A 22,876-nucleotide genomic window follows, 5' to 3' on the forward strand; every position below is an offset into this window, starting at 1 on the left:
ACCAATGGTACAACTTTTCGGCTCAATCCTCCACCAAGCTAACAGTTTAGAGATGTTGTGTGCTGCCTAACATAAACATGGGCGTTCAAGACTGAGTTGGGAAGGGATGTAGCAGGTCAGCGTTCCTGCTTTATCCGTTCCGACCCGGAGTGCATCGCTATAAAATAAACGGGCATAGCCCGCACGTGGTCTATCTGCAAATAAATAAATAATTGACGCAGCTGACACGCTTTTGTGCGCGTGAGTTATTTATTGAGTGAGTGAGAGGCCTGCCCATGCAGAAGCCTGCACTGACTAACAGTGCCCCCGTAACAATTTGTATGGCTGATCACAGGTTTCAGTCATAAAGAGATGGGTCCGTTGGCTCCGTTAGAATCTAAGGAAAAGTCAGCTTGCACTGAACTATTGTATTCAATGCTTTGTTTCCCCTGTGCTTGGGGTGATGTGTGATTTTTATGTGCCTGCTGTTTAATAAACACATTAAATATATATATTTATATATATAGTTATATATCTAATTAGAATAGCTCCCTGCCAGCAACGCACTGACAGTGAGTGATTCTGTGGCCGGCGATTAAATATTGCCGAGGTGTTTAAAAGTTAGCAACGTATGCTATACAAACGAATAAACACGTTTGTCTACCAGTTAAGTATTTAGTTGCACCGCGTATTTTGCATGCAGTTAACTACTGGGGAATGAATGCTCACAAACCAATTTCAGTATGGTTTGCTCTTTTTAGCGACGTCACTGCCCCGGCCCCAACTGACTCGAATCCCAGTGCCCTGTGTTTTGTGTGTGGGAATAAGTAAGAGAGAGATGGAGCCCGCGAAAGCCCCCCTCTGGGCAGATGTGAAAGGTCGTTCTGTTCTTATCGACCTTTCATGACCCAGAGACACCTCAGCCCTGCACCATTGGGCATGCTACACATGCAGGCAGATTGCTTCCAACTGCCTCTGCCTCTGCCTCTGCCATCCCATGTATTCAGAGGCTCATGGCTGACTCCTCCCCAGCCCCACCGCACGCTGGTACTTACCTGGTTTCCCTGTAGACAGCCTGCCTGCATCTAAACAGTAATACGACACGCGCCAGTGACGCCAGCATCACAGCTCACTAATATCTCTCGAGTGATCGGGTTTCACGGTCCCCCTGCACGCGCTTCCATGTTCTCATAACACGGAAGGTTAGAGCAGCGCAGGTGAGCGAAGCTGCCAACCCCCAGGGAGTGGCTGGAAGAGTGGGCGTGCCCTCCCGGAGAACAGGACCAACTTAGGACGCAATTCAGCATTTACCGGCGAGGAGAGAGGCAGCAGCAGGCAGCGTTGGCTGTCGGACTCCAGGCACCTTCAAGGTATGAAAGGCACAGCGGATCCCCCAGGTGACATCCTGGGAATCAGAGGTAGCATCTGAGGATCTTCCTGGGATTTTGGGGGGACCACCTGGTGATCTGAGGATCTTCCTGGGGTTTGTGGAGGAGGGAGGGGTGACCAGCTGGTGATCTGAGAATCCTCCTGGGAATACGAGGAGACTTTTGGGAATCTGAGTTTCCTGAATGTTATCCGAGGGACATCTTGTTCATCCAGGCAACCTGCTGAGGGTCTGAGGGACATGTTGGAGTTCTAAGGAACATTTGTGATCTGAGGGACCTGTGGATTCGCTGGGAGAATGAGTGACCTCTTAGGGGGGGGGGGCAGGAGGGGCTACTGGGGATCTGAGCTTTGGAATCAAGTGAGTTGGAAGGAATCTTGGAACTTTCCCCATAAGTTACCGAGGCACCTGCATAGGACTCATGTGACGTTCTTGTAAATAGAAGAAACTGTTGGGGGTCTGATCTGAGGTACTTGTGGCTACTGAAGGGCTGCCTGTGGATCGATGGGTCTGCTACGGCCCAACAAAACATGGCAGCTTGACCACTGCCGCAGGCATTGAGGAATCCCACATGGCAATGTCCAGAGCAGCAAGCCACCCTGGGTAAAGTATAAAGATAACTGGGGGTGCTATGTTCCTTAACACACAAAATCCAATACATAGTGAAAAAGCAGCAAAGCAATTTGGTCCATTAGCACAAACATGCTGCAACAAGACATACCTAGAAGCAGAGTAAACACAATTTAATCCATCAAGAAAGACAACTGTCATGTACAGACAGACCACAGGGATAGCAGCAGTGCTCAGCGCAGATGTGAAAACTCACTAATGGAAAGTGGCATAAGTCAGAACCAAAGAATAAAGAGAAACTTAGAGCCCTTGGGAAAACAAAAGGCAAAGTCAAGCAGATCATTGACTGTGCTATAGCTAGGTCGTTTATAAGATCCTAAAAGTCTTGTTATTACATCTGTAAAATGTATGTGTTTCGATGCCCGTGAATGACTCATCAGGATATATGATAAGATCTAAACGCCTGAGATTGATGTTGTTGATAATTGGTGCAAACGCTGCAAAAGATAGTAAGTAACTGGAGTTCATTTTATGATCACTTTTCAGGTTTTCAAAGCAAATCCTAAATAGATTGCAAAGAAAATCCATTTACTGGAGGTCACCAGAAAATTATATTATTTAAGTGAAGCAAAAGCAGCTCCCAATGGGCCATACCTATGTGATGATGGCAGGGCATCAACACTGCAAGGCTTAAATATGGTATTCGGGACAGCATCCAACCTGAAGTGTACCTATGATGACATGCCATGTGTATTGCATCCAGGACACAGCACGATTGATATGATTTGTACTATTTCAGACCTTTAGGAGCCAATCAGAACACCAGCCGGACATTATGACACCATGTCACACGATGAATATCCAGGACACTGTGCCACCCATGGGGGCTCCAGAACATCATGCCACCTAAAAGGCATACATAGCATCATGCCAGCTTGAACTAAATGCCACCAACACGGCATCCAGGATGCACTGTAACCTGTAAGGCATCTAGGGCAGCATGCCACCTGCAGGGCATACAGCAAACTATGCCACCTGCCAGGCATCCAGGATGATAGTGCCATCTGCGTGAGATCAATGCCACCTTGCCACCTCCGGGACGCTGAACTTTTAATGTGGCATTTAGGACAGCATACCACTTGTAAGGGTTTCAAGAGATTAGTCCTTTAGAAATCCAGGCATCCTACCAAGCGTTTCAGGCACTATAGAAACTTTAGGTCATCCAGGACTCTGATAAACATCTGAGACACTGGTCGAGGCTGGCCCCTACTTGTTGTAGGATAGTATTTTGTGGGAGGATGTGGGTGAGTAGTCAATGGCTTTTGCTTGTCCAGGATGGGGTCAGTGCTCCACAATACACCAAATAAAGGTGTTTTGTGCGAATGGCATAATACACAGATATTGCCAATGATAAAATATAGGTCTCTCCAGTTTCAGCCTATTTCCAAGTGTCCATTTCTTTATGAACCGTTTTGTACTTGTGATGGTCTCTGTTTTACTTAAAGGACACTTTGCTGAGTGTGAGGAACTAGGGGCGCTGTGCAAGGTACCCACCACAAATTGCCAGTTATTCTGTCTGCACTATTTACAGTGTACATTTATGGGCACACTCTAAATAGAGCTGACATAACATGAGTATGCACTCTAATTAGGGCGGATGGAACATCCACCAATCTATAAACATCACATTAAGCCCTCATTAATTACGATGGGTTTGGTAACTGTAGTTATGTAAGTCAAATCAAATCAAATCAAATAAGCTTTATTCGATTTTTAAATTAAAAATCATGAAAGCATCGACAATACAGAAATAATAACAAAAAACCATAAACATTTCATTTCATAGACACAGTAAAAAACCATCATTCAACAATTATTGTGCAAGATTCAGTTACCATAAAAAAACTTAAGAGTTTGTCCTATGTAATGTGAGGGGAGCTCGGGTAAAAATCATACAGATCCCAAATGCGAATTGTGCCTTGTCTATCATTGGGGGTACAAACTCGTAAAAAGGGGGCAACATTGGTGTTTTTAAATTTAATTAGTAACAGATCCCCAGCAATGCATTTGGGCAGCGTCCCTAACCATCCCACCCTCCTGACACTCAAGATACCCCCGTCTAGCCCCGGCGGCAACGGTCTATTCTTTTTTAGCCAATGGGTGGCCTTATTTAGCAAATCCTGCTGGGTTTCGCGTGTTCCCTGGGTGAGGGCAGGGACCCCAGAGAGGACAGACACATACGGGGCGGCCTCAGGTGGCAGATTGATATGTGGCATTCTTGCCAAGGCGGATCTAGCCACTGTATGGGTTTTTGGTGCAGGTTTGACAAATACTTTGTGGCCTATTTGAGTAGGTGTGCGTGATGGCTGTATTTGGGTGGCCCCATTGCCAGATTCATACATTTCGGGGGCGGTGGTAGGGTTAGGACAGACGCATGTGGCCATAATGGTAGCTGGAAGTGGGTGCTTTCTTATTACTGACTCAATATTGGTCAGCCTTTCCCCTAAATCATTCATTTTTGTGACCAAGGGAGAGATGGTAGCAACCAGCAGTTGCTCAATTTTGGCCAATAAAGTCGTATTGAGAGACAAAAGAGGGTCCTCTGGTATGTCCGCGGCCGGGTCCTCGATAAATGCTATTGGATTAGCAAGTGATGGTATAACATTGGTGCACAGTATTTGTGAACTTGTATTGTTCCCAAAGTTAGTTTCGATGTCATGCTTCCATCTATTGTAGGAACCCAGGGGCGCGGCATTTACTTGGTTATGAGCTTTAACAGCGGGGCCATTTGCTTTAAGACAAAAAGAATCCACAGTTGGGGAGGTTATAAGATCAGGGGCGTACTTTGTACCGCACAGGGCATTGAGTTCCTCCCATATGGACATCGTGTTTGTAATAGTTTAGAGAAATGCCAAACAAAAAAAATCAATTAATATTGAAGCACGATACCTCCCTCTGTGATGGAACAAAGTGGGGTGGCCCGCCCCGTCCTCCTCCGGTCCTCTGAGGGCCACAGAGGGCCCGCCCTTTGCCCGGGCTTAGCCCGGCATCCCGCTCGCGTCCCGCGGAGCTGGGGTGATGCCTGCTTTATGCGCCGCCCGGCGCGATGGTGTGGCGTCTGGCCACAGCAGAGGGAGCCTGGGAAGTGTAGTTTGCAGCGCCCCCCTCCGCACTGCTGCCGCGCTAGATGACCACTGCGGAGGCTGGAGGGAGGCGAAGAGAGGCGAAGAGTGGTCATCAGGGGCCGGAAATCCCAGGGTCCAAGGTCCGCCGATAAGGTGAGCTGGGGAGAATGCTCACGCTCCCCTGCAGGCACCCCCGCTGCACCGGGGTGATGCCTGCTTTATGCGCCGCCCGGCGCGATGGTGTGGCGTCTGGCCACAGCAGAGGGAGCCTGGGAAGTGTAGTTTGCAGCGCCCCCCTCCGCACTGCTGCCGCGCTAGATGACCACTGCGGCGGCTGGAGGGAGGCGAAGAGAGGCGAAGAGTGGTCGTCAGGGGCCGGAAATCCCAGGGTCCAAGGTCCGCCGATAAGGTGAGCTGGGGAGAATGTTCACGCTCCCCTGCAGGCACCCCCGCTCCACCGGGGTGATGCCTGCTTTATGCGCCGCCCGGCGCGATGGTGTGGCGTCTGGCCACAGCAGAGGGAGCCTGGGAAGTGTAGTTTGCAGCGCCCCCCTCCGCACTGCTGCCGTGCTAGATGACCACTGCGGCGGCTGGAGGGAGGCGAAGAGAGGCGAAGAGTGGTCGTCAGGGGCCGGAAATCCCAGGGTCCAAGGTCCGCCGATAAGGTGAGCTGGGGAGAATGCTCACGCTCCCCTGCAGGCACTTATGTAAGTCATTATCTAAGTCGTGAGGTAACACACGGCCAACGTAGGAGGTAGTGTGGTAATGATGCTTTAGCGAGCCCGGCTATGGTCTTTTTGGTAAAATTTTGCCTGGCTGGCACTTTCATCACTTTCTTTGATGCATCGCACTGACTTGTACAAAAAAGCGATGGTTGTATCGCTTGACATGCCGCCTCAGTCAGGAATCAGCCATATGCAAATCACTGTAGGTCTTACTCAAATAGGAACAGTCCAGCCAGAACTGCCAGGCTCGGTCCCCTGTGGACTAGAACACAAGCCACCCCAGACCAGTTACAGCCTATTTTCACCTGGTCAGTAGTTTGAACGATGCTTCCAGTGGTACAGTGAACATGGGACCCACCTCTGGGCATACCCTACACATACAGGGTGTTGAACGTTCAGCGTAGGGTTATTAGAGTGTTCAGAAATAGGATGGCGCTCTACAGATAGTGGTTGTAAGTTGGATTTTGTTAGTAGTAGTCGATGCTGCTTGATCAGAGATAACCCTATTCTCTGAAAAGGAGGGGAGAGAGGAGCTCTACCTTCTGTTATGTCTGTATGCAAGGTCAAGCGCACACAACCTAAGTGAGTTCAGTAGTATGTTATGTATCTTTTAGTGAAAGGATAAGATCAAACTTCACTTTTATCGTTTCATTTCTTATTTATTTTGTCCATTGATGGTATTTGTTTTTACACGAAAAACCAGCCAAACAAATACCATCAATGGACAAAATAAATAAGAAATGAAACGATAAAAGTGATGTTTGATCTTATCCTTTCACTAAAAGATACATAACATACTACTGAACTCACTTAGGTTGTGTGCGCTTGACCTTGCATACAGACATACAGGGTGTTGTACTGAAGTGTACTAAAAAGTGATGGGTGGAATGGTTGAATTAATCTCAACCACTGGTAATTGCTGGCCTCATCCCAGTCCTTCGTTTTTTGCCCATCGTGCCACTTCAGACAGGAACCAGCCATATGCAAAAGAGTCTTGGTGCTGCTGCAGTAGAAACAGTGAAGCTCCAACTGCCGGGTCAGGTCTCCTCTAAACCGGAACTCAAGCAGCCCCAGACCGGTTGCATCGAGTGTCTCTTGTTGCAGTGAGGACTTTTCTCATTGAGTATACTCTTTTGTTTGTCTCCTCACTGCACTTTCATGAAGATTTTAGGGTGATATTCTCAAAGAGTTTTGTATTTCTTTTATTGGTGGTTCTTTGTGATAGTTGGGTGTAATGTCCTATTACTTACCGGTAATCTTCATTAGTCCGGGTCCCGTAGTCCTCGACACCTTCATTACAAAGTGAGATAGAATATCTCACTTTGTAATGAAGGTGTTGAGGATGGAGGGACCTGGGGGTAATGGGGTACAATGCCCAGAGGGCTTTGTTTGAACTATTTCTGACAGTTTCAAACTTGCAAGAACGCCTATTGCTAGCCCTGAGTGGGGATGTGAACTTGTTGCTTCTTGTCAATTTATGGACCTGGATGGTGTCCCTCTACCCAGCAGGACCAGGGTGTTCTGCAGCCAGTTCTTAAGTTGTAAAATAATGTGGCAATGTCCAAACTTTTTCTCAGGCGGCCGCAGCCAATGCTGAAGGATGTTGGAGTTGCCAAATACCACGCACGACTGTCTAATCTTGATTCCACCTCATGCCTTTTGACCCACCAGCATACACTCTCCGCCTCTTTGTCTTACTCTTGTGGGCTCTTTTTCACCCCTACTTTCATTCTTTGTCACTGTGTTTCATCTTTCTCTTCTCCTTTTCCCCCCCTTATCTCCCTTTCCTGATATTTTTCTGGATCAAAGCTTATTGATGGAAAAATAAGTACTGGCCCCCAAAATGAGTGTCGATGGGCTCCACCTGCAGCAACTGGCTCAAATTAAGCAATAGTATTTTAAGAAACAATGGTTCCTGTGGCTTATATACTTAATGTTAATTAAGGCAGACAAGGCGAAAATCGCATTTGGCCTGGGTTTATAGTGAATGTCAGAGAGAAAGAAAACCGCATACATTGATTCAGTATAGTTGAGATATGCATTTGTAAATTTAATTACCAGTTTTCACAAAACATATAAAACACATATATGAGTATTTACAAGTGTATATAGTGTCCCAAGTGAAACATGAACCTAAAAAAACATGAGTGACATTTTTGTGACAATATTTACAAGGTTTCTAGCTGTTTTTGTTTTCCAAAAAGCGACCAATATTACATATTTTTCTGTTACACTGTATCTATGTATCTATATAATAATAGAATACAGTTTAAATGGTTTGCTTTTCCTTTTTGTCGACGGCGTTTCGACCCTATTCTGGGTGTAGGGTCTCGTCAGGACCTATGATGTAGGGGACATCTATGGAAAATGGGGTATATATTAGATTTGGCCCATGTGTTAGCTTAATTGCTGGAGTAAGACTAGAGTTTAAGGAAATACCTGATTGTAGAGATGCTGAAGTGTACTGTGGTGATTACAACCCGTATAGAAGTCAAAATAAAAATAAAAACAAAAATAAAGGGGAGGGATACTCACTAGGGGACCCAGCCAGGTTTTCTTTCTCTCTGACATTCACTATAAACCCTGGCCAAATGCGATTTTCTCCTTGTCTGCCTTAAGTAACATTAAGTATATAATCCACAGGAACCATTGTTTCTTAAAAAACTTAATGACCCTGGTTCCTTAGTGAGTAGGGTTCCCTTGTTTTCCTTTTTCAAATTAAGCAATGGCTGGAGCCCTCCTTTGGTGGATGCTCGAATAGCCGGGCCACCTGCTGACATTCTATTTTCTGAGGCATTGAGTCTAAATCCCTCTACGCAGCTGCGTGACCCACTGCCATCAATAAGAGGGGAGCGACTGAATGACCCAACAAGTAGCATCTGTGAATCTATTACAAGGCAAGAGAGGTAGCAAAATGTCACTTAGCTTAGGGTGCCAGTAGGTCTTGCATAGGCCGTGGTCTGTTGTTCAGTGGTGGCGTTGAAATACCATCTAGCTCCTACCAAGAATGTTTCCTAGGTTTGGGAACTACATTATTGTTAAGTGCCCAAGTCCACAATAAAAACAGGAATTGTAAGCAGTGTTTGCTTGAGGCTATTTGGTTGACTAGAATGTAAGAGAATGGAGTGACTGCCAGATTAGAGGAAGCCTGTGATAGGATGGTAGCAGAAGGGTTTAGACAATGTCAGTCACATGTCAGGCCAGTGCCTCTGAAAGGCCAGTATTGCTGTGAAAGAGTCAGTCATTTGTCACGATGGTGCCTCTGAAAAGATGGCGGAGGAGGCGAGCCTCAATTACAAGTCAGTCTATTCCTTGTAGAAGTGGTGGAGTCAGTCATGCCAGGTCGGTGTTTCTGCATGGATGAAAGGGCTGGGGTAGAGTCAGCTGTATATTGGACTCTCCTTCACCTGGGACTGAATCTTGCCCAGCTCTAAGTGTCTTTCATAGGCCCCATGCATCTGGCTCTTATCCCAGGTTATAGGCTAGATGGAGTCACACAGGTTCCAGGTATATGCAAAGTCTTAGGCACTTTTTATCCTCAAGCTGTGACACCTTTCAGAAAATGGACCTGGAGTCGGTCGTGGGTTTATTTGTTGAACCCAGGCCTCTAACAGGGGTAATAGTTTAGAGGCACGTGGTCCCCACTGACAGCTTAAAAGGACATAGGGTAAGGGAGGGTTTTAAAAAAAATAGTACAATGTGTGATGAGATTTTGTGTAGACCACAATTTGATTTTTGATTATTCATAAAGCTGGTATTATTCTACCCAGCTAGTATTTAGTGAAATTAGGGAAGTGTGCATAGCACATTGGTACGGAAACTTTGGCTAAAATGCACAGAACGTCATATGAAGTGTTGAGGATTCTCCCTCTATGAATAACCAGAGTGTCAGAGACAAATGTTTTGCCTTTAGCAATTTATTTATTTATTTTGAGAACTGGTAAAACGTGAGATTACCATAAAGGTGTCGGGTAGTACACAAAACTGTCTGAGCCCACCGTGCAAGCCCAGTTGGAACTTAAAAATCCATGTTTTCAATTATTTCATAAAAGCGAAGTGTTGGAAGAGGCAGAGAATTCGCCACCAGAGAAGAAAAATCTCTGTCACCTTATCCAGCTTTTGTTACCTCGTGTACCTTTTAAAGAAAGGCTGGCGATGAATATCATCTGATGGTTCAGTCAACACAGTTGGAGAAAGCGAGTGAGAGGCGGTTTATGCAAGCATGGCCGGAGCTTGGGAAACTGCCATTTTCTGGTTAAAAAGTAACCCAGTGCTGCGAACAACGGAGTTGGGTTTGGACTGTGGCCATCCATTGATTGGAAAGTCCCCTGTCTCTAGGATGTCCACTTAATTCCTGTCTAAGAGAAGTTGTTTGCCTTCCAGCTAACCCCGAACTACCTCCAGCCAGATGTGGATGGCGGTCATGGACCAATGGGATGCCCGGTGTCCTGCCTGACTCCCACCTCTCTGGTATCATGTAGATCCGTGTTGTCACCGACAACTCATCTGGAGTTCCACATGGGATGTTTGATATCTACATCCAGTGAATGCATTGAGGCTTGCAATAGGAATCCGGGTGACTTGATGGAAGGGAGGAAAAAGCCGACTCTCAGTTATGGTGTCTAGTCATGAATTCTTTTGATTCTGGTGTTTCACAAAGGGCCTGCTCATCTTCTTCTGGCTACTTTTCAGCACTAAAAAGTCAAGTGTTGCAAATTGAGAAAAAAAAATTGATTGTTAAATAATCTGGGTGAATACTGATGTTTTAAGACTCTCCGGGTAACGTTGAAAGATGGGCTCTTCATCGTTGCCCATAGATATTGCTCATGGGACCCAGTACCATTGAGAGGAGGGCAGTGTGGTCCTAGTGGAATGCTCGTCAGACAGATGGCACTCTGGATCGATGAACGCTCAATTAGTTTTTGAAGGCTTTAAGGCTGGATTGTTTTCAAAGCCTGGAATCCAGATTGTTCCATATTCTGGGCCCCAAACGTTTGATGGTTTTCCTCCCATGTGTTTTTGATTGAAGGTGTTTTGTACGATCCGTATAAGCTGCTGAATCTAAGGACACGCCCAGGAATATGATGCCGACCCTTCTCCTGAGTTTGTTTGGTTCACCGGGAGCAAATGGAGCTTTGTGGGGTTGGGCTAATGTGATCTGATTTCTTCAACTAAGGGCGCAGTCTGGCCACTTGAGTTAGGATCCTACTGAGTTATAAGGTTTCCTTCAGCAGAGATTGCTTCACAATAGAGCAGCCAGGAAAGTCCAAGTTCTTTTGTAAGCTAGGCTCTTGCTTTCCTGCAAGTAAAGCATTGAGTTAATCTCAGCTCTTAGCTGGAAACTCGAGCTTTTCTGATAGCCTCTATATGTAATGATAAGTAGAGAACCAAACACGAGGATTTTACTTTGAAGCTCCTAAAGCAATTGTAAATGTATTTTATGTCACCATCTTCGCTTCTGGTGATCATGATTTCTACTTTGTTCAGTTGAATCAAAAGACATTTTCTTCAACCACCTCTCATTGGGACTGAAACTGGTGAACCTTATATTGCTGGCTGTCTAATTCGATTTCAATACAATACAGAACCCAAAGGATTTTTTTAGAAGAGAATTGAGAAAAATGAAAATCTACAGGCTAAGAGCAAAGGAGGATGAATTGTGGTCAATTTTATAGAGGAAAGCTGTCCCTGTTATGGAAACTGCATTGGAAGTCTGAACAGGAACATTGGATGTCTTCTTTAATCCTGATCAGGATGGTCTTCAAGAAAGGGACATTAATGCTTATAAGGTAAACTCTGTGCTGTTGCTAATGGTGAACAGTGTAGTGAATCGAATAAAAGAAATTAGGAGCTCAAATGATCAAGGTCGACATAAATCTCCTGCAGTGTTGATTGAACAGGAACCATTACACTGTGCTAACATATATACCACGTTATTTCCGGCGTGGTTATCGGTGGAAGAAGCTATCTTGGAATTGTAGTGTTGTTCTTATGATACATAAAAAGGGAGGGATACAAGTATCATAGAATTACAGGATTATATCCCTCCACATGTAAATTATTCTCGAATTATGTCGTCTATCATTTGAGAATTTGAGCAGAATATAATATTTTTAAGTTGAGCAAACTGGATTCTGTGAAACATACCCAGTTATAGGCAATATCATAATATCAAATGTGATACTCCACAAATGAGTCAAAAGGAAGGGCGTTGTAGTATTTTCCTTGTGCATGACTGTTTTCCCGAAGTCATTGAAAAATACAAGAACAAATCCTGCAATGATTATGGGAGAGCAGGTACAAGTGTTGCAATATGCCGTTGATTTAATAATCATGGACCTGACCCACTTAGGTCTACAAGAAATCTCGATCCTCTGAGGAAAATCCACTCAAAATACTATTGTAATGTTCATTTTCTCTGACTTAAAAGAGCAAGACTGTGAGCTTAAGAACAAAGGGCCAGATGTAGGTCGGTCGGTAACGGCCAAAAATCGGTATTTTCGGCCGTTACCGACCGGTATTTCAGATTTGGCATGTAGGGGCACAATTTTACAGAATCGGTAAATTTACCGATTCGGTAAATTTACCAATTCTGTAAAATACCGAATCGGTATTTTTACCAATTCGGTAAATCTCAGATGTAGGTGGGACTCTTCTGAGTCCCAAAGGCCCTACAAATTCGGTATTTTAACACCCAATCCAATTGGGTGTTAAAATACCGAAATCAGGTGTGCATGCACATGTGTGCATGCACACCTAGCCATGTGACAGACAGACATGCCCTTAGGGCATGTCTGTGTGCCACATGGCGCACATGCCTATTTTTGGGGTGCCAGAGGGTGTCAAAGTGACATCCCCTGCACCCTTGCTAAAATCGGTATTTACTGATTCTGTAATTACAGAATCGGTATTGTCCATTGATTCCTATGGGCTTCACAGCCCATAGGAATCAATAGGAAATACCGATTCGGTATTTCCAGATTCGGGAAATACCGAATCTTAACGATTCGGTATTTCCACATCTGGAAATACCTACATCTCCCCCCTTCATATTTACCACTTCTTAAATACCGAATCGGTAAAATTCGGTATTTAAGAAGTGGTAAATATGAATTACCTACATCTGGCCAAAGTCTTTTGTGGCTATAGAAAAATGTGAAAGTGAAAATTTGGATCAGCTTCCATTGCCTGAAGTTGGATAGGTTTTACTGGGAAACTGAGAAAACACACCTTTTTTCACTACTGAAAGCATATTAGATAACATCGACTATTGTCCTCCTACGTAGAGCTGCACATGTTCAGTTCTCACAGTAGATTGGGTAGGAGATTCTGTAAGGAAATATGTGGAAGAGGCTTCTAGTGCTCTATCAGTCTAGCTCCATACAGTTTTGGCATCTTGAATTTGGAGTAGAAGGGATCCGAAATAAGGCGCTCTGAGTTTTCTTAAAATTATGGCATTGTTGAAATCATGCATAGGAAGGCAGCATTGGTGATCTGGCGAGAGTGGAATTCGTTAGCAACTCAGGAATGGAACACTCGATATGTTCTGCTGAATTTGGCCTTGACAAAAAGTTTTCTATATCTACTGCAACTTGGGTGATACACAATCTATTAGTAATGGGTTGGTGAGTTTATATTCATAAAAATTATTTTGCTTACGTAGTCTTTGATGGTGTGGAAAAGAGTTGTAGGCAAAGATACCTTTTACCATTTAGTAGATGCCATGTTGCTCTGCTTTTAAAAAAAAAAGGAAAATGGGGTCCTCCCCATCGAAATGACTCAGAAATGTTGGCTTGGCGAGGCTTCTTGTACCCTAGGCAACAATTGAATCCAGGATAGCAGGCTTATTGTTTGGTTCTGCCCTCATTTTTCTGGTGGTAGAAGAAAGTAGCCAACAAACCTATGTCGACACTCGAATGCTAGTACTCTGGCGATGCTCTTCAGTATGTTTATATTCCCCAGACCTGTGCAGATTGTTCTAAAATATTTGGATCTTTAAGACCTTTTTAACTCATGTTTCATATTGGTGGGATCTTGAAGCCCATATTTACCCAGGCGTTCCTAGGGAGCTGGCTTGGTACAAGGCGAATCAAACAATGGTGTTGATGAAGTTTCTCAGGCAAAAGGTTGTTTTGGCTGAAGATATCCACAAGCAGTGCTATCAATGGCGTTGCATGGCCTAGAACAAAATCCTGTGGTACATAATGTGTAGGGGGTATTATTGCGTTCGAACTGCGTAACCTTCCATAAGGATCGGTGGCTTGGACGCAAGGTGGGTTAGACGCTGGTTAGCGCAGCTCTTGCCCCATAAGCCCGAATCCTACAGATATCCTGGCGGAATTTCGCCCACTTCTGCAAAAAAAGGGGGTCGGAACCCCCCCTGGTCCCAAAAACCTGCAACGAGTGAGGTTCCGCTTGATAACGGACTGAGAAACCGGCTTGACTTTCTTGGAGCGGCAGCGGCTGCCCGTCACGTAAAATGGCAGCGCGTACCGCGCCGTCTGATTGCTGGCCTCCAGACGCCTGTTCCGGGTCGGCCTCACGGCAGAGACCTGCTCTGTGGGGCAGACGGTGGTCGGAGGCTCCTGTCGCTTTAGAAGGAGTCCCCGGGGGATGCTGATACGGAGTTGCGGTCCCGCGAACGCCTGCCTGCTGCGGCCTGACGAAGTCCCCGGGGATGGATCCTACGCGACCTTGGGGCTTCGGGAGGGCCGGGGAAGGCCTACACAGACTATGCTCCTCAGGGTGCGCTCGGCGGCTGCAGTGCTGCGGGGGTAGACTTTGCTGCCATAATAGCCTAATCACACAAGGGGCCCCATTTGCGGTGAGGACGGTGCCCTGCTCCTGGAGACGGAGGCGGGGGCAGGGCCTTAATTGTGACACCATTGCGGCGGAGCCGCAGGAGGCCCGCTATAGGCCTTGTGCAGAGGGGTGCTCCGGAGGGGAACTGATCTTGGGAGAAGTGTGGCATATGAACATATAGACCTGGTACAGTTGACAACGCCTGGAGGCGCATTCCACGCGGCTGCGAGGTTTTGGCTGGGAGGACGATTAGATGCCTTGAGTGATCTTGGTGAGCGGGCCGCTGCCCAAAAGGACTGGGCCTCTCTTTGCGGGCGAGCATCTGGGGGGTCCGATCCCTATACCCCTGAGACAGACTCCGACGGTGGGGGCTGCCCCGGAGATTGGTGTGACGATCACCCAGAGTGCACGGTGAGAAGACGGCTGGACGGCGGCCCTTGCAGGGGCTCGCTATAGCCTTGGGACCCAGCCGCGGGCCGTGGAGGGAGTTACGGTGGGGCAGGGAGGCGGGGAGGGGGAGGGGCGGGGTGGAGGGTGCGAAAAACAGGCATATGGATCATTGCAGGTAAGTACACAATTTAATTAATAAAATGAAATTCGTAGCGCACACTGCATGGCAAAAAGCAATGCTGTGCTCGCTACGAATTTCGTTTTATTAATTAAATTGGGTACTTACCTGCAATGAGCCATATGCCTGTTTTTCGCACCCTCCACCCCGCCCCTCCCCCTCCCCGCCTCCCTGCCCCACCGTAACTCCCTCCACGGCCCGCGGCTGTTGGGACCTACCGTGGGGAGCGTGGTGAAGTGTCTCTTCAGGTGTCGCCCGGCTGACCAGTACACTAAGGAGCAGTTGGAGGCCCTCACGCACACCTCATGGGCGAGGGTTTGCCCTGTGATAGACTTCTGAACCCGGGGGCGGCAGAGTTAGTGAGCCCTAGAAACTACCCTGATACGCCTGCACTGGACATGGGGAAAGATAGCACAAGCAAACAAGATCATTCAGTACACGGTGCCAGGCCCAACGTCGATGGAGCACATTAGACCGAACCCTGAGCAGGGACCGCTGCAGGGGTCGGCGGCCCAAGATAAAGCGGATATCCTGGAAGCCATTGGAGACTCGCAAGCGGCATTGGGGTCCAAGATGGATGGTATGGACATGGACATAAATCACTTGCGCCTGGACCTACGGAAGGTGGCGGATCGAGTCACTACCACGGAGGGAGACCTGACCTCCTTGCGGACGGAGGTCCAACACTTACAAGTGACGGTGTCTGCACTCAGGGAGCATACCTCTCATCTTGAGGACAGGGCAGAGGACGCAGAGGGGCGCTCGAGGAGGAACAATATTTGCTTTTTCGGCTTTCTGGGGAAGAAGGAGGGTCCGGCTGCGGACCTCTTTCTGGAAGAATGAATTGGTTCCGGTCTTCGACTGTCCAAGATGTTTACGGTGGAATGGGCACACTGCTCCCTTGGCCCCCGCCCCCCGAAACCAGGGGCGCCGCCTACAACTCTGATCGCTCACTTGTTTAATTTCCGGGACCGGGACATGATCCTGCAGTACATCCGCAAGAATGGTCCCCCTGGTTCGAGAACCAAGAGATCCTCATTTATCCGGACTATACCAAAAAGGTGCAAGACTTGCGGAATGACTTCCTGAGGGTCAAGCTGACGCTGAGAGATCTTACTATAAAGTACAGCCTGATGTTTCTGTCCCGGCTCAGAGTGCAGTATGCAGACAGGGTCCACTTCTTCAATGCCACACAAGAGGCCACGGACTGGATGGAATCGATGGGCATGGAAGGGCAGGATCAACAGCACGGATGGCAAGAACAGAGGAGACGGAGTGGCCAACAACGTAATCAGCATCGCCGTACTGGAGGACAATGATCTAGGTCACTGGTAGCTGTGAGGGCGGACTTGGCCTCTGCGGTGCTCTGGCTCTACTATGGACCGCCTGCAGGAGGGCTCTCTCTTTTCAGGGACTATTAAGGGACTGTGCGGGGGAGTGGGAACGTAGCTGTTAGGGGTGGGACGCTGTTCTGCCACACTGCAGGTTAGGTATCCCGACTGTGGTGTGCTGTGGTGGCCCGGCTAGACCGTTGGTCGGACGGGGCTGCGCAGCGCAGCACCGGGCAGTTGGTTGGACAACAAGGGTTGGGATTCTTTCTTCTGTAGCTTGTTATTGTTGTTTGCATTGTTTCGGGGGGTCTTTAGGGGAGGGTGGTGGCTTTGGGGCGGAGTCCTGAGTTCTCAGGCCTAGGTTGGGCTGTGCGAATGAGGTTCTACTGCCTGAGGGTGAGGGGGAGAAGTTTCACATGGTTTTATTCTATTGTTCTATTAGGGGAATGTTCTATACCGGGCCACCAGAAGTCATGGGAGCGATCGAGGGGAACGGAGGGGTTTCCAGCACTATACATTGCGGTTCTTCCCACTCCTCCATCTGTTACTGTGGTTAACAAAACTTCTTTTCCTATGGCAGATGATCAGCAGGCCTATAAAATTATAACATGGAATGTCAGGCAGCTCAATAACAGGGTCAAACGGATCCAGATAGCAACATACCATATACGGTACAAGATAAGCGTGGCCTTTCTGCAAGAGACGCATCTATGGGGTGATTGCCTGAACTATGTCCAGCGGCAGTGGCGGGCCAGTTTTTTGCGACCTCTTACTCGGGGTTTGCCAGAGGGGCACTGGTATGGGTAGCGCCTGGAGTCCCTTTTAAGGTTTTAAAATGCAGTCCTGACTCGGAAGGGAGGTATGTGGTGATGGAAGGGACTCTGGATGGGAGATACTTGTGTTTAGTAAACATTTATGCTCCAAACACCGACGATGGGGAATTCTTGACTAGGGTCCTGGGGGCCCTGGACCTGACGTGGAACTTATTGTAGCAGGGGACTTTAATTGCGCCTTAGATGGGGATTGGGATAGACATCCCCCTAAGGTGGATGCTAAACCCAATACGCGGGAAGCCCTGCGCCATATGATTAGCAACTATCACCTACTGGATATATCGCGGCACCGCAACCCTGATAGTCGGGTTTACTCCTGTTATACTCCGGCAGCCAATACATACAGCAGACTGGACTACTGCTTCATACAGGAAACAGCAGCCGGGCGGGTTCTGGAGACGCAGTTCCTGGTCAGATATCTGTCCGATCACTCACCCCTGCTCGTGGCCTATTCTTTGGGCCGCCCGCGCTCCAAAATTCCGTTGTGGAGACTTAACACTGAGGCTTTGACAGACCCGGTTTATAAGGAGGCGATCGCGGCTGGGTTGGCAGGTTATTTTGAGCAGAATTGGAACACTGCGAGCTCCAGGGCGTTTGAGTGGGACGCAAGGAAAGTGGTGCTGAGGGGGATATGTATGTCCACCGAGGTGGGGGGTGGAGGGTGTTGGAATGGGACCTAAAATAGCTGGAGGAAAACTTGAAGACCCTAGAGACAGACCTTTCCACAGATCCTGATGGGCCGGTTGAATGGACAGCGCAGCGACAGAAGATAGGGGAGATATGGGAGTCATTGGGCAAGTACAATAGGACCATGAGCAGGCGTCGGTGGTATTTTGAGGGAGGCAAAGCCGGGTGCCTACTGGCACGTTTGATTAGGGTTGAGACACAACTTCTCCCGATATTGGCCCTACAGACCAATGGGGGCAGACTCAGCATGAAATTAACACAGTGTTCACCGCGCATCTCCCAAAAATATATTCCGAGCCCGAGTCCAACGTCGCCCCGCAGGCTTTTGAAGCCTACCTTACTGAGATGGAGCTACCTTGCTTCGACCCGGATAGTCAGTAATCCCTGGGGGAGCCAATAAGGAGGGAGGAGGTGAGAGCGGCGATTGCTCATCTGAAAACAGCTAGGTCCCCTGGAATGGATAGCATGGCAGAGGAGATGTGTAAAGGGTTTGGGGGAGCCCTGGTCCCTAGGCTCCTGGACATTGTTAACAAGGCCGGTGAGTCAGGTATTTTACCTGCCTCCATGCGTGAATCGCTGATAGTGATGATCCCCAAGCCGGCGAAGGATCCCTTACTACCCGCCTCTTATAGACCAATCTCAATGCTTAACGTCGACCTTAAGATTATTAGTCAAGTCCTGGCCAACAGATTACTCCCCCATATTAAGCAACTGATCAATGACTACCAGTCCAGTTTTATCCCAGGACGAAACGCGCTGCGGAATATCCGCCGTCTTGCCCATGTCTTGCAATCACTGGAGCGATTCAGAAAAGGGGGTGGTGATGAACAGAGTGTCTGAATTAAGCAGACCACTCTTACCCAGTCCAAAGATCAGGGCTTGATCCATCACCGTTATTTATCTCACTGCCCCATCCCAGCTCAGAACCTGGCTATATGCAAATTAGTCTGTCCCTGGCCCAGTGCATCATGGGAACAGGGCAGACCAAACTACCAAGCCAATTCTTCACCAGAAAGGAGACAAGCTACCGGGGACCGGTTTCTGGCATTTCAGCCTCTTCGGCCCGGCTTGCTTGAATCCTGATGGAGCAGTGAGAAAGGGACTCATGTCTGAGTATACCCTGCCACACCTATAGTGGCCAAAAACGATTCAGAAAAGGGGGTGGTGATGAACAGAGTGTCTGAATTAAGCAGACCACTCTTACCCAGTCCAAAGATCAGGGCTTGATCCATCACCGTTATTTATCTCACTGCCCCATCCCAGCTCAGAACCTGGCTATATGCAAATTAGTCTGTCCCTGGCCCAGTGCATCATGGGAACAGGGCAGACCAAACTACCAAGCCAATTCTTCACCAGAAAGGAGACAAGCTACCGGGGACCGGTTTCTGGCATTTCAGCCTCTTCGGCCCGGCTTGCTTGAATCCTGATGGAGCAGTGAGAAAGGGACTCATGTCTGAGTATACCCTGCCACACCTATAGTGGCCAAAAACGATTCAGAAAAGGGGGTGGTGATGAACAGAGTGTCTGAATTAAGCAGACCACTCTTACCCAGTCCAAAGATCAGGGCTTGATCCATCACCGTTATTTATCTCACTGCCCCATCCCAGCTCAGAACCTGGCTATATGCAAATTAGTCTGTCCCTGGCCCAGTGCATCATGGGAACAGGGCAGACCAAACTACCAAGCCAATTCTTCACCAGAAAGGAGACAAGCTACCGGGGACCGGTTTCTGGCATTTCAGCCTCTTCGGCCCGGCTTGCTTGAATCCTGATGGAGCAGTGAGAAAGGGACTCATGTCTGAGTATACCCTGCCACACCTATAGTGGCCAAAAACGATTCAGAAAAGGGGGTGGTGATGAACAGAGTGTCTGAATTAAGCAGACCACTCTTACCCAGTCCAAAGATCAGGGCTTGATCCATCACCGTTATTTATCTCACTGCCCCATCCCAGCTCAGAACCTGGCTATATGCAAATTAGTCTGTCCCTGGCCCAGTGCATCATGGGAACAGGGCAGACCAAACTACCAAGCCAATTCTTCACCAGAAAGGAGACAAGCTACCGGGGACCGGTTTCTGGCATTTCAGCCTCTTCGGCCCGGCTTGCTTGAATCCTGATGGAGCAGTGAGAAAGGGACTCATGTCTGAGTATACCCTGCCACACCTATAGTGGCCAAAAACGATTCAGAAAAGGGGGTGGTGATGAACAGAGTGTCTGAATTAAGCAGACCACTCTTACCCAGTCCAAAGATCAGGGCTTGATCCATCACCGTTATTTATCTCACTGCCCCATCCCAGCTCAGAACCTGGCTATATGCAAATTAGTCTGTCCCTGGCCCAGTGCATCATGGGAACAGGGCAGACCAAACTACCAAGCCAATTCTTCACCAGAAAGGAGACAAGCTACCGGGGACCGGTTTCTGGCATTTCAGCCTCTTCGGCCCGGCTTGCTTGAATCCTGATGGAGCAGTGAGAAAGGGACTCATGTCTGAGTATACCCTGCCACACCTATAGTGGCCAAAAACGATTCAGAAAAGGGGGTGGTGATGAACAGAGTGTCTGAATTAAGCAGACCACTCTTACCCAGTCCAAAGATCAGGGCTTGATCCATCACCGTTATTTATCTCACTGCCCCATCCCAGCTCAGAACCTGGCTATATGCAAATTAGTCTGTCCCTGGCCCAGTGCATCATGGGAACAGGGCAGACCAAACTACCAAGCCAATTCTTCACCAGAAAGGAGACAAGCTACCGGGGACCGGTTTCTGGCATTTCAGCCTCTTCGGCCCGGCTTGCTTGAATCCTGATGGAGCAGTGAGAAAGGGACTCATGTCTGAGTATACCCTGCCACACCTATAGTGGCCAAAAACGATTCAGAAAAGGGGGTGGTGATGAACAGAGTGTCTGAATTAAGCAGACCACTCTTACCCAGTCCAAAGATCAGGGCTTGATCCATCACCGTTATTTATCTCACTGCCCCATCCCAGCTCAGAACCTGGCTATATGCAAATTAGTCTGTCCCTGGCCCAGTGCATCATGGGAACAGGGCAGACCAAACTACCAAGCCAATTCTTCACCAGAAAGGAGACAAGCTACCGGGGACCGGTTTCTGGCATTTCAGCCTCTTCGGCCCGGCTTGCTTGAATCCTGATGGAGCAGTGAGAAAGGGACTCATGTCTGAGTATACCCTGCCACACCTATAGTGGCCAAAAACGATTCAGAAAAGGGGGTGGTGATGAACAGAGTGTCTGAATTAAGCAGACCACTCTTACCCAGTCCAAAGATCAGGGCTTGATCCATCACCGTTATTTATCTCACTGCCCCATCCCAGCTCAGAACCTGGCTATATGCAAATTAGTCTGTCCCTGGCCCAGTGCATCATGGGAACAGGGCAGACCAAACTACCAAGCCAATTCTTCACCAGAAAGGAGACAAGCTACCGGGGACCGGTTTCTGGCATTTCAGCCTCTTCGGCCCGGCTTGCTTGAATCCTGATGGAGCAGTGAGAAAGGGACTCATGTCTGAGTATACCCTGCCACACCTATAGTGGCCAAAAACGATTCAGAAAAGGGGGTGGTGATGAACAGAGTGTCTGAATTAAGCAGACCACTCTTACCCAGTCCAAAGATCAGGGCTTGATCCATCACCGTTATTTATCTCACTGCCCCATCCCAGCTCAGAACCTGGCTATATGCAAATTATTTTGTCCACCCTAAGCGTGGAAGGGTATACTCAGATGTGAGTCCCTTGCTCATTGCACCATCAGGATTCAAGCAAGCCGGGCCGAAGACGCCTGAAATGGCAGAAACCGGTCCCCGGAAGCTTGTTTCCTTCCCAGTGTAAGAATTGGCTTTTGTAGTCTGGTCTGCCCTGTTCCCATGATGCACTGGGCCAGGGACAGACTAATTTGCATACAGCCAGGTTCTGAAACTGGGATGGTGCAATGAGCTAAAAAACGGTGTTGGATCTAGCCCTGATCTCTTGACTGGGTGAGAGTACTCTGCTTAATTCAGAGACTCTGTCCATCACCACCCCTTGTTGTAAATTATTTTGTCCACCCTAAGCGTGGAAGGGTATACTCAGATGTGAGTCCCTTGCTCATTGCACCATCAGGATTCAAGCAAGCCGGGCCGAAGACGCCTGAAATGGCAGAAACCGGTCCCCGGAAGCTTGTTTCCTTCCCAGTGTAAGAATTGGCTTTTGTAGTCTGGTCTGCCCTGTTCCCATGATGCACTGGGCCAGGGACAGACTAATTTGCATACAGCCAGGTTCTGAAACTGGGATGGTGCAATGAGCTAAAAAACGGTGTTGGATCTAGCCCTGATCTCTTGACTGGGTGAGAGTACTCTGCTTAATTCAGAGACTCTGTCCATCACCACCCCTTGTTGTAAATTATTTTGTCCACCCTAAGCGTGGAAGGGTATACTCAGATGTGAGTCCCTTGCTCATTGCACCATCAGGATTCAAGCAAGCCGGGCCGAAGACGCCTGAAATGGCAGAAACCGGTCCCCGGAAGCTTGTTTCCTTCCCAGTGTAAGAATTGGCTTTTGTAGTCTGGTCTGCCCTGTTCCCATGATGCACTGGGCCAGGGACAGACTAATTTGCATACAGCCAGGTTCTGAAACTGGGATGGTGCAATGAGCTAAAAAACGGTGTTGGATCTAGCCCTGATCTCTTGACTGGGTGAGAGTACTCTGCTTAATTCAGAGACTCTGTCCATCACCACCCCTTGTTGTAAATTATTTTGTCCACCCTAAGCGTGGAAGGGTATACTCAGATGTGAGTCCCTTGCTCATTGCACCATCAGGATTCAAGCAAGCCGGGCCGAAGACGCCTGAAATGGCAGAAACCGGTCCCCGGAAGCTTGTTTCCT

The 22,876-nt window shown here is 48.1% G+C and overlaps 1 protein-coding gene across 1 annotated transcript in view; it reads left to right on the forward strand.

Moving 5' to 3' along the window:
- Positions 1–1,300: 1,300 nt before the first annotated feature.
- The window catches only part of LOC144770184 (monocarboxylate transporter 6-like), a 354,090-nt gene continuing 332,514 nt past the window's right edge, over positions 1,301–22,876 (forward strand). The window contains exon 1 of the mRNA XM_078654492.1: positions 1,301–1,349. The gene's annotated coding sequence lies outside the window, so the exon portion shown is untranslated. The remainder of the gene's footprint in view (positions 1,350–22,876) is intronic.

The sequence above is a fragment of the Lissotriton helveticus genome, chromosome 7 (genome assembly GCF_964261635.1).
Source record: "Lissotriton helveticus chromosome 7, aLisHel1.1, whole genome shotgun sequence".
NCBI lineage: Eukaryota > Metazoa > Chordata > Amphibia > Caudata > Salamandridae > Lissotriton > Lissotriton helveticus.